The sequence below is a fragment of the Equus caballus genome, chromosome 14, assembly GCF_041296265.1.
Source record: "Equus caballus isolate H_3958 breed thoroughbred chromosome 14, TB-T2T, whole genome shotgun sequence".
Classification (NCBI taxonomy): Eukaryota; Metazoa; Chordata; class Mammalia; order Perissodactyla; family Equidae; genus Equus; species Equus caballus.
The window spans coordinates 59,004,912-59,017,764 of record NC_091697.1 but is presented as its reverse complement, the minus strand read 5'-3'; positions in this window follow the sequence as shown (position 1 = coordinate 59,017,764).

Sequence of the window (12,853 nt, the reverse complement as noted above, 5' to 3'; positions counted from 1 at the left end):
GGATGAGTCCTACTTTTCTTATCCAGAACAAGGTCTTTTCACCCTTGGCTCCCTCAGCCTGTTGCCCCAGAGCAGGCCCTGCTAAAGGAAATCAGTGTCAGCCCCCAGACAACACAAGAATAGGGAGCGAGTTGGTTACCCACAGAGAACACACAAGCATCCTTTGAGCTTTCAGACTGACATGGAATTCTAATCACAGCGTCTGGTTTCCTCAATCATAAGACTCCTTCCACTATAAGGTAACCACCCATTTAATGATGGTTTCAGCACTAACTCACTAACGCCACCCTTCCTTTCCCTGTGCCTCATTTCCCCCTCCTATTTTTAAATGAATGCACTTTTTTTTTCCTTGAGGAAGATTAGCCCTGAGCTAACTACTGCCAGTCCTCCTCTTTTTGCTGAGGAAGACTGGCCCCGAGCTAACATCCGTGCCCATCTTCCTCTACTTTGTATGTGGGACTCCTACCACAGAATGGCGTGCCAAGTGGTGCCATGTCTGCACCCAGGATCTGAACCGGCAAACCCCAGGCCGCCGAAAAGCTGAACATGCAAACTTAACCGCTGCGCCACCGGGCCGGCCCCTAAATGAATACGCTTCATCTTACTATAGTGATCCAGATTGTAAGGCACCTTATGTCCTTTTTGGAGTAAGAGGGGTGTCAGTCAATCTATCTGTGAGTGACTCTATCCAATCAAGTTATGCAAATTCTTTTCTGTGCAAGCCTGGGGTTCCATTTACATCACAGACAATGTAGATTTGCATATTCATTACAACGACTTTCCAGTGGGTGGAAATAAAGTGAGTTAAAAAAGGGGTATCATCTATGATTTTGTACATTTACCTCCACATGATCACAGGAGCCTGAGTCACCCATGTGGCTGAGGCCTACCTCAAGGACCCCAATCCCTCCTGGGGACTCTCCCCCAGCCTGAACTGTCCGCCCTGTATCAGCTCTGGTTTTGGCTCTGACTCTCCCCCAGTCTCTTGAGTAGACACCATCATCCAAACTTGCTGGTAAGCCCTGTGCTCTGCCCTTGTGAGACACTGCCCAGGACTCTGACCCACCACAGGGAGGCCAGGGCACTCATTCTTCTAGAGGCCCTGACTACTTCACCCCATATCAAACATATGCCAATGTACCCAAATCCCACATAAGCACATTTTATACTTGCCCAATAAGAACATGCCTGAGCTACAATTGACTAGGTTCCATGAAATAATGTTACATTTGCTAGCATTTAGTATTTATATTTTCTTTTTTGTCATTTTCTACATTTGCATGAGCCCGTGAGAAGCTTGATGATTCCTGTGCCTCTAGTGCCTGAAAGACAGAAGTGCTTTGCCACAGCCTTTAGTGGGAGGGTCCTTAGCAACTCGACACACAAACACACACACACATGTACGCAGGGATGTGAGTGCATGCACAAACTTATGAGACTTGACCTCTTACATGAGGAGGAGGCAGTTATGTGCTCTGTATTCTAGCTCTGCCCTTAACCTTGACTCTGACTCAGAACCTGATGTTGACTTTGAACCAGAATCCGACCTTATCCCTGACCCTGTACCAGCCGGTTGAGGCTTGGAATCAGGAAGATGTCCACCCGCATCATCTGCAGGAATAAGAGCCCCCAGGGAAGCAGGGATAGCTTGGCCAGGGAGTCTCTCTGGCTGAAGAGTAAATAATTCAGGTGGTGAAGGTGGACAGGTGGCATTCTTATAGTGGCTGGGCCACTGTAGGACAGTAGTACAGACACTATCATGTGTCAGCAGTTTTGGGAGCAAGCAATGCTCTCTCACCCAACAGTCACCCAACAGCTCTAGGTCAGGCTGACCTCCTGCCCTCATTAAAACCAGAGATTCTCCTACACACTATGCTGGGACAGCAGCAGTTATCATGTCACTGGGTAAAGACCTATGGGGCCTCAGAACCCTCTGGGAGCATTCTGCTGCTTCTGTCCAGCCCAAAGAGCTGCATCTGCAAAAATGAGGATGGCCAGCAGAGGGTGCATGGAGTCTACCACGGAACACCAGTTTAAGACACAGCCCCAGTCTTGCTCAAAAAGCCTCTCAGCCTGAAACCATGCCCTACCCCTCCAACCTTCCAAGGTTTAGCTGGGACCCTTGCCTGGAGCTGTGTCAGCATGAGCAACTGGGGCAGACAGAGATGTTTTCCAGGTCATAGGGAATGACTCCAATGCTGGGACCTCTGGTGGTGGGGAAGTCAGGGAAGATGTTGGGTGGGGTCCCAAACCCCTTACTCAGCCATGGGCGACCAGGACACTTCACAGCTAGCTAAGTTGACTTGCAGCCTTGGGGAGCCTGAGGCCATAGGAGCCAGTAGGCCTAAAGAAAAAACAAAGGCTAGAAGTGCAGTGAAATTAGGTAAGGAGGTGAGAGGCCATTGACAGGACTCACATAAATAAATATCCTGGCTCCTGTTGAGATGAGCCCCTTGAGGAGAGGGGCCAGAAGAGCAGGAATGGGCCATCCTCATCTGGGTTCCTCTGATGCTCTGAACTGCTTCTGTGGTTGGGCAGCTAATATACGGAGCACTCTCCCTCTACCAAGTGTAACCTAACACTTGACAGACATCATCAATGTCAGAAGGTATCTGCTTGCCCCTTCAGAGCCTCTCCTCTCTCTCCCCATTCCCCCTGTTCTGTGCCTCTGGCTGCTGACCTGTATAGATGACATCAACAGGTTTTCCTGCCCTGTGACTTCTGATTGGGTTCAACCAATGGAAAGTACCAAGAAAAGATCAGCCAGAAGGAGGAAATGGACTTTGGGGAGGTTGCCTGCAGCCAACACTTGAGGGCCTGGCTCACCGACCTATCTAGCCTCAGGACTGTCTTTGAGCTGCTCTGGCCATGCTGAGGGGCAGCCAGGCCCATCTGCTCTAGAAGGTCCTCCACACTAGATCATTCAGCCGGAGCCTCAGGAGCCCTCTACACCTTCAGTTGCCCGTGTTCAACCAGTCAATAAACATTCACTGACACCCACTCTGTGCCTAGTCCTGGGTGCCCAGGGACACAGACACAGAGATGAGTCTGACAAAAGCTCCTCCCCCACGGAGCTTATGGGTTTGGTTTGGTTTGAGGGGGAAAAGGGAAGGCAGGGACACAAATGAGGAAACTGACAGTGAATCCCAGGAACTGTGATTCTGCAGAAGGGGCATCTCACTTGCTGAGTAGTCAGGTGAAGAGGATGGGGTGCGGGTCTCCATGAGTAGTCAGCCGGGGGGCGGGTTGGGAGTCTGTGAGACAGAAGGAGCAAAGGCTGGGATGAGGGGATAGCTAATTCACATGGAGGCCTGTGGTAGCCAAGCAAGGCCTCATTCCATCCACTGGAAAGCTAATATCTCCTACTTGAACTTCACAGACCCCCACCAGCAGGGGTGGAATGGCATGAATAGCTAGTGCCATTTTAAACTTTTGTTTAAAAACTTAGTTATTAAGATATAATTAGCATTCAGTAAACTACACATACCCTAATATATAGCTCAATGTGTTCTGCGTACATATAAATTCATGCAACTACTACCTAGATCAAGATATAGACTATTTCCACAATACCAGAAGGCTCCCTTGTGCTCCATCATAGTCAATAAACCTTCCCCAAATTGACCACTATTCTTTCTTCTATCATCTTTGGTTATTTTTGTCAGATTTTTGAACTTTATAAAAGTGGAATTATACAACATTCTTCTGTGTCTTCTTCTTATACTCAACATTGTGGTTGTGATAGCCATCCATCTTGCTGTTTGTGATAGTACATCATTCTACTTTGTGGCTGTATAGTAGTCCATAATTTGAGTATACCACAATTAACCCACACTATTGTTGGTGGACATTTAGGTTGTTCACAGTTTTGAGTTATTTTAAAAATAAAGCTGTGGGCTGCCCCATGGCCGAGTGGTTAAAAGTTCGTGCGCTCCATTTCAGTGGCCCAGGGTTTCGCCAATTTGGATCCTGGGCATGGACATGGCACCACTCATCAGGCCATGTTGAGGCAGCATCCCACATGCTACAACTAGAACGACCCACAACTAAAATATGCAACTATGTGCTGGGGGGCTTTGGGGAGAAGAAGGAAAAATAAAACAAAATAGAATAAAATAAAACAAAATTAAATTAAATTAAATAAAGCTGCTTTGTATATGTTTGCACATGTCTTTTAGTGGAAATAAACATTTATGTAGAGTATAATCCCAGGAGTGGAATTGCTAGATCATAGGATATGCATATATTTAGCTATATTAGTTACTTCCAACCATTTTTCTAGATGGTTGCACAAAATCACACTTCCAGCAGCAGTAGATGAGAGTTCTAATTGCTCTATAACTTTGCCAATATTTGGTATTGTTAGCCTTTTCAGTTTGGGTCATTCTGTTGAGTGTGTAGAGATAGCTCATTGTAGTTTTAAATAATATTTCCCTGATGACTAATTATGTTGAGCACCTTTTCATATGTATATTGGTTATTTCTTATGACATGTCTGTTCAAGTCTTGGTCCATTTTTCTTTCTTTCTTTCTTTTTTTCTTTTTGGAGGAAGACTAGCCCTGAGCTAACATCTGCCAATCTTCCTCTTGTTGCTGAGGAAGACTGGCCCTGAGCTAACATCCATGCCTATCTTCCTCTATTTTACATATGGGATGCCCATCACAGCATGGCGTGCCAAGTGGTGCCATGTTCAAACCCGGTATCCGAACCGGCAAACCCTGGGCCGCCAAGAAGTGGAACATGCGAACTTAACTGCCGCATCACCGAGCCGGCCCCTCTTTGTCCATTTTTCTTTTGAGTTTTCTGCATTTTCTTACTGATTTGCAGGAATCTACATATATTCTGGATACAAGACCTTTGTTGGATATATATATTGCAAATATTCCCTCTCAGTTTGTGACTAGATTTTTCATCCCCTCAGTAGTGTCTTTTGATGAACAAAAGTTCTAAACTTTTATAAATCCAATTTACCAATCTTTTGTTTTTTGGTTAATGCTTTCTGTGTTCCATTTAAGAAATCTTTGCCTATGCAAACGTCATGAAAATATGCTCAAATGTTTTTTTTAGAAGTTAGATTGTTTTAGCTTTCATAGTTAGGTCTATGACCCATCTTGAATTAATTTTTGTGTGTGGTGTAATGAGGAATCAAGGTTCAGGTGGATACCCAATTGACCCAGAGCTATTTATTGGGAAGACCATCCTTACCTCACTGAAATGTAGTGGTGTCTTTGTTTTAAATCAGGGGACTGCATATACATGAGTTTGTTCTGTCATTTTCTCCTCTATTAACTTTTTATTTAGGCATTCTTTTTTATCCATCTAGAAGTTTCCCTAGAGATCTCAATATGTAAAGTTAACTTATTACAGTCTATGTTAAATTAGAACTTTCATAATTGCCTGGACAACGCAAGAAACTTTCCACAGAGAAACTCCACTTAGCCCTCTTCCACCCTTTGTGCTATTGTCTTCATATATTTTAATTCTACATATGCCATAAACTCCTTAATGTATTACTGTAAAATGATACATTGTCATTTTATAAAGTCAATATTCATTTATTTTACCCACATAGTTGCCCTTTCTGATGTTATTCATTTCTTCCTATAATTTCATCTTTCTATATGGGATTATTTTCCTTTAGTATTTCTTATAGTGAAGTTCTACTGGTGACAAATTCAGCCTTGGTTTTGCCAAAAATGCCCTTATTTTCCCTTCATTTGGAAAGATATTTTTACTGGGTAAAGAATTCTGTGTTGGTAGGTTTTTTCTTTCTACAACTTAAAGATGTCATTCCACTGTCCACAAATTCCACCATTTCTGTTGATAAGAGAGTTGACAGTCTTATAACAATTTCATTGAAAGTGCTATGCCTATTTATCCCCTTTTAACTACTTTTAAGCTTTTTTCTTTGTTTTTCAAAAGTTTGACTATGATGTGCCTATGTGTAGCTCTCTTTGTATTTTCCCTACTTGGGATTTTCTTTTTTTTGGCCTTTTGAATCTGTGAGCTGATATCTTTTATTGGTTTTGGAAAATTCTTCGCTATTATGTCTTCTAATATTGCCTTGTTTCTTTGTATCATCTCTTTCTGGGATGCCAATTAAGCATACATTAGTATGTTTGACAACGTCCCACACATGTCTCATTCTCTCCTCTGTTTTTTCTTTTCTTTTGTTTTCCTCTGTGTGCTTCAGTTTGGATATTTTGTAGTTCACTTATCCTATCTTCTGCTATGTCCAGTCTGCTATTAAACCTATATTATGTGCTCTTAATTTCAGATCTTATATTTTTTTCAGTTCTATATGTCCATTTGATTCTTTTTTATGTATTGCAATTCTATTTTTAAGTTCTCCAACTTTTCGTTTACTTTAGCTTTTTCCTCTGTCTTCTTGAATATTTTAATTATAATTATATGAAGTCCCTCATTCCTGAAACACCTGCGGGTCTATTTTCATTGTTTGCTTTTTCTCTTGATTTTCAGTCATTTGGTCCTATTTTTTAGAATGTCTCATAATTTTATATTGGATGAAATGCATTTTGATGAAAATTGGAAAGGCTCTGGGTAATGTTATCTTCATACAGAAAAAGAGGATTAAGTTGTTATCCGGCAAGCAGGATGCTGATAGATCACCTTAATCCTGTCAAGTCTTGGTTTTGTGCTGTGTATTGCCTAGTGTAGTTCACTTTTTTTGTCCTAGTGCAGAATTCTTACTCCTAGGATGTGGCCCTCTCTCCTAAGGCATGACTCTTTTAGGACCTAGCTGAAAACCTGGGTGTCTACCAAGGTGTCTCCACCTCCACAGGACCTGAATTCCTATTTGTGTCCCTAGCACTTTGTAGCTGCTAAAATTTCCACTCCATTCTTTAGCTTCCAAGCTGCTGTTTAGAACTAGGCCAATAAATTCAGAGGAATTTGTATGAACTTATTGGGTTCCTTCTCAGTTTCCTCCTTTCTATAATCCATCCTCCCTCCAAGTTCCAGCCTCTTTGGCATCCCTGAACTCCAACCCCTGTATCTTCTGTCTGGCACGACTGTTGCCTTCTGCTTGGTCCTTTTTGCTCCTTGCAGTGACATGGGAAATGCCCCCAGGGAAAAAGCCACAGTAAATGTGGAACTCGCTACACAGTATTCCCTTTTCTCAAGGATTATAATTCTTCCATTCTTACCTATAGTTGTTGTTCTTCAATACCCTCAAATAGTTGTTTTATATATTTGTCCAATTTTTATAGTTTTTGGCTGAAAGTTTATTGTGATACAACCTACCATCATGGCCAGAACTGGAAGTTTTATTCAGTCCAATCTGATGCCAGATTAAAAAGAACTGGAGAGGGGTAGGAGCCACTGGCCCAGATGTTAAATCTTAGATTTTTAGGCACATGTGGCATCAGATCCACATCCTGCATTAGGGCTCCCTATTTTCCTTTCCTTTCCTTTCTTCTTTTAAACTTTGATTGGATTCCAACCATGACTAAGTAATTGGTAATAAACTTACTTCCCTACTATAAACAACAATAAAACATTTATAGCAACTGATTACAGGCATTGGACATCAAATAGCCTTCATCCTTGAGAGAAGGGAAACACACAAGGTGAATTCCATATTCACTAAAGTTCTTTGCCTGGGGCACTTCCCAAACTAAGGTAGAGAGAAGTGGAGTCCAGACAGAGCAATGGTCTCACCGGGTGGAGGATGCAGAGGTTAGAGACAGAGGATGTTGAGATGGCTGAATTTGTGGGGCAGAGTATCAAAGAGGAGGGAGCTGCATAGAGAAGGAGCTCTAGAAATCTGCATAGATGTCCCCTGAGATTTTGTCTACACTGCACACGTGCAGGGCAAGAATCCATGAGGCCTGTGAACTAAATGGGGATTCCAGAGGTCACACATTGCTGAGACCTGTTCTGGCCAGCCAGAGCGGAAAGAACTTGCTGAACACCATGAGCATTAAAATAAAATCTAAAAAGTCTATACTTTATGAATAGGGCTGCTCTAGCTCTACAGTATGCTCTGCTTTACACCTGCCCTAACAAAGCCTAAAATCAAGCCTCAACAGGATAAAATCAAACCTCTAGTAAATTTATTGCCTAACAAGACAAACTCAACATTCTGTAAAGGAGACAGCATAATCCAAACTCTCAACAATGTGCCCTCCACAATTCCCAACATACAATCAAATATTACCACAAATATGAAGAAGTAGGAAAATAATATTCATAACCAGGAGAAAAAATAATGAATAGAAATAGATTCAGAGATAACACAGATATTGGAATTAGCAGATGAGGACTTTAAAACAGCTATTATAAGTATGTTCAAGAATTTTAATGGTAAGATGGACATAATAAATGTACAGATGAACCACCTCAGCCAAGAAATAACTATAGAAAAGAACTAAATGGAAATTCTAGAACTGAAAAATATAATATACAAAATGAAAATTTTACGTGGTGGACCTAAGAGCAGACACTGCAGAAGAAAAGTTCAGGAACTTGAAGTCAAGTCAATAGAAGCTATCTAAATGGAAACATAGAAAGAAAAAGAACTGAAAAAAACAAACAAAACGAACAGAGCATCAGTGAAGTGACCTTGAAACAATATCAAGCAACCTAATACACATAAGGAGGAAAGAAAGGGGAGAGAGAGATTAAGGCAAGTTTTTTTTAAAAAAATAGAGACTAAAATTCTAAATTTGATTTTTAAAAATTATTAACTCACCATCCCAAGAAACTTAAGATTATAAAACCCCAAGAAAGATAAATACAAAGGAAACCACATCCAGGCACATCACAGTCAAATATTTTAAAATCAAAGAGAACACCTTAAAAACAATGAAAGAACACAAATATGTTACATTAAGAGGAACAATGATAAGAATTACCATTTACCTCTCATCAGACGTAATGCAAGCCAGGAAACACAGAAACACGGAATGATACATTACATATTAAATATCCTATGAGAAAAAATATCAAACTAGAATTCTATATTCAGAGAAATTGCCTTTTAAGAAGGGAATGAGAAATAAAGATATTTTTGGATTAAAAAAAAAAGTTGAGCAAATTCATCACCAGTGGACCTGTGCTACCGGAAATGTTAAAGGAAGTTCTTAAGGCTAAAGGGAAATGATACTTGATGGAAATTCAGCTAAACAAAGGAAGAGAGACTATCAGTAAATTTAATAAGTAAATAGAAAATATGTTTTCTTGCTTCTTAAATTATTTAAAAGACAACTGACTGTTTAAAGCAAAAATCATAACTATTGTTTTGGAGTTTACGACATTTCAAGAAGTAAATGTACAACAACACTAGTACAAAGGAAGGGAGGGGTAGGGGTAAATGGAAGTACGTTATTACAAAGTTCTTATATAAGAAGCAGTATTTATCCTTTTCTTCTGGTCTTTATTTTCCATTTTATTATCTTCTTTTTTCTAGTTCTGAATACAATACAAATTTATTTATATAAAATTAAAATAGTGTAGAAATACATAACCTAGAAAATGTAAAGTTCCCAAAATACTATCACCAGCAATAACAATTATAAACAGTTTACAATACATTTCTCCATTTTTTCTGTATGTAACAGAAAAATATATTTAAAGTATCTTGATGAAAAAGACGTTTATTACAAAAAAATTTTTTTTGGAGGAAGATTAGCCCTGAGCTAACATCTGCTGCCCATCCTCCTCTTTTTTCTGAGGAAAACTGGCCCTGAGCTAACATCTGTGCCCATCTTTCTCTACTTTATACGTGGGACACCTACCACAGCACAGCTTACCAAGAAGTGCCATGTCCACACCCTGGATCCAAACCAGGCTGCTGAAGCAGAACGTGCGAACTTCACCACTGCTCCACCGGGCCAGCCCTCTCTCTCTATATTTTCTACCAGCCCTTTTTTGAGTTTAAGTATATGAATAGTTTATGAAAACACTCACATTGGAAAAACTGAAACAGATCAAGAATCAATTTGGAATTCATTTATAGTGTGGAGTAGTATATGGTATATAGGATTATAACCATATTTTTTTGTATAGATGAGAAATGGCCTCAGCACGATTTATTGAATAATCTGCTCTTTATCCTCTGAATGAAGATATTTCTTTTATCACATGCTACAAACTCTCTTTTGTTCCATTGATATATTTGTCTTTTCCTGTGCTGCCACTACACACTTAATTACTTTAGCTTTATTGCATACTCTGAGGACAATAGGGCAAATCTCACCTTATTAGTCTTTTGATCTGATTTTGGGGTTTTTTTTGTCCTTATTTACTCTTTCCATTGATCCCTAGAATCATCTTGCTGATTCCCCTACCCAAATGAATTTTGACTGAATTGCATTGAATTTATCAATTAATAAATTTAAGATATTGAGTTTTCCAGGAACACGACATATGCCTCTATTTATTTTGGATTATTTTATATGTATCCTAGAGCAAAGTTTATATGCCTTCCATGTGCTGAGTGAGTTTCCAGATATTTCTCATGTGTCACTGTTATTGTGAATGGTAAATTGTTTTCATTACATTTTCTAATTAGTTGTGACAGCACTTTTAAAAGCCATTCAAATCTATATACATATACGTATTTATCTTATTCTGCTCCTTCTAACTGGATCTCCTTACTAGTCATAATAATTTTTCAATTGATTCTTCTGGATTTTATGGAGGCGTGGTCATAATATCATCTGCTAATAATGATCATTTTGACTCTTTCTATTTATTATTTATTTCTTTTACTTATTTTTATTTCTTTTTTTCACCTTATTGTCCTAGTCAGGACTGCCAGAGAAGCCCTGCACAATGGCAGCGAAAGGGACGCTAATGGGAATTTTAGAGTATTAAGTCCAATATTGGCTTTTGGTGAATACATGTTGTTTAAAATGTTAAGAATTTTTCCTTCTCTTCATGTTTTCCAACTTTTTGCTGTGAATGGCTGTTGAATTTTATCAAATGCCTTTTGAGATGACTACAGGGTTCCTTTTTTCCTTTTAATCTTTCAATCAATAGATTTTATAATGTTAAGTCAATCTTGTAATCCTAGAAAAATCCCCGCATTGGTAACTGTTTTAACCTGCTATGGAAGCCAACTTGCTGTATTCACAAATTAGACAGATCTACCACTTTATTTGCAGGGGCTGTCTTGTGTTAGGATAATAAATAGATCTTCACAAGGATTGTGGAAGCTCTCCATCTGTCTCTGGCTCTGGAACACCATGGTTCTCTGAGAGAGAATGCTTATGCTCCTTCTCTGGGCCAACAAAGCTTCATGCTTGAACACCCAATGTCACAGCCCTTTGTGGTCAGCTTGTCTTAATCCTAGACACAGCTACTTCTCAGGGCCTGCTGGTCCCAGAGTTCTGAGCAGGGCCCATTCCAACACTCAGTGCATCTCCAGTCCAGACCCACCATTTTCCTTACCTCTTCCCTGAGACGAGACAGTTCTTGTTTAACTCTCAGCACATGGAAGTTCTCATTATACATTCTCTTGGAACAATCCTAGTTTCTCATGTGGGAGAGACACATCCCCCCTGTTCCATAGCAAGTCTACCTTCCCATAAATATGGTGATCTCACAGGCAGCAAACAATCTAATCAGGCGTCCTCTCAGTGAGGGTCAAGTCACATGTATGCTCTTGCCATTATGGGTGGGTATGAGAGATGGGGGGTGTGAGGAGTTCAGCCCCCACCACTGAGGGCTCTGTCTCCCACTCCCCAGTGTTGAGCCTAGGTATGCATAGCTATGGACCTCACCTTGGGAGGAAAAGCAAGTGGGAAATGGTTTTTGAAGGTTCTTCGGTGCCAGGAAAATAGCCACCCAGGACATGTGGCTGACTCACAGGTCCTGCTCCAGCCCATTCTCCACATGGACCTGAAGCAGGCTCAGCCCAGCTTCATACTCGCAGGCTCTTCTTGCTGGCTCTTCTTGCTCTAATCCCCATGGCCCCCTGCACCTGGACTCCCAGACTCCAGGGCCAGCCTGCAGCAGCTGCACTCTGGTGGCATGGCTCTGCCCCACTCTCCCAGCAACACGGGCGGCCAGGCTCACACCAGGTGGCCACAGCTGGAGTGTTCTATGGCCAGGCCCGGAGGTGAGGTCAGCCTAAACAGTCCCCGCCAGCCTGTGACTCAGCCACAAGAGGCATCACTGGGCAGTGCTGGGCACCATTGGGCAGGGCACTTCACCAAGACCAATCAGTGACCAAAGGAGCTGGCACTGCAGGGGAGAGGACGGCCATAAGAGACAGGAAGGACAGGCTGGAGACCAGCCTATGTTAGCTGGACTCTTGAGGAAGCCTTCACTGCCTCCCCCAATTTCATCGTGGTCTCCAGGGTCCCTGGGAGCAGGGGACAGAGGCTTAATCTATACGAGTGAGAAAATCATGGAGGGTGGGGGCTGTGGAGGTCCACCCTCAGGAGAAGGGCCAGGAAGCCTGGCACTTAAATCTTTGAAGTTATCTCCAGATGAGGCTATCCATTTTGTACGTATGCTACAAACATTTAAGTGTTCAATACTTAGGCCTAAAACAGTGCCTGACACATAGGAGCATCTCAAAAATATTTGTTGAATAAATGAACAAAGCATAAATAACATATGCCATAATTCTTAAAAGACTATTTTCACATTTCTTCCATTTTTATTTTACAGAAAGCCAAGAAATATGGAATTGGCCTGGACCTCTCCAGTACTCCAAGTGGCCCTGGATGTCAGCTCTAGTGGTCAGGAAGAGGAGGAAGCTCCTCAGCCAGGAGACCAGAGTGCCCTGGCCAGGACACTGCCAAATGTGAGTGTCTGTGGATGTGTGGACTGGGGCAGGGCTAAGCTGTGCCAGGGGACCAGGTCCAGGCAGCAAGTCCC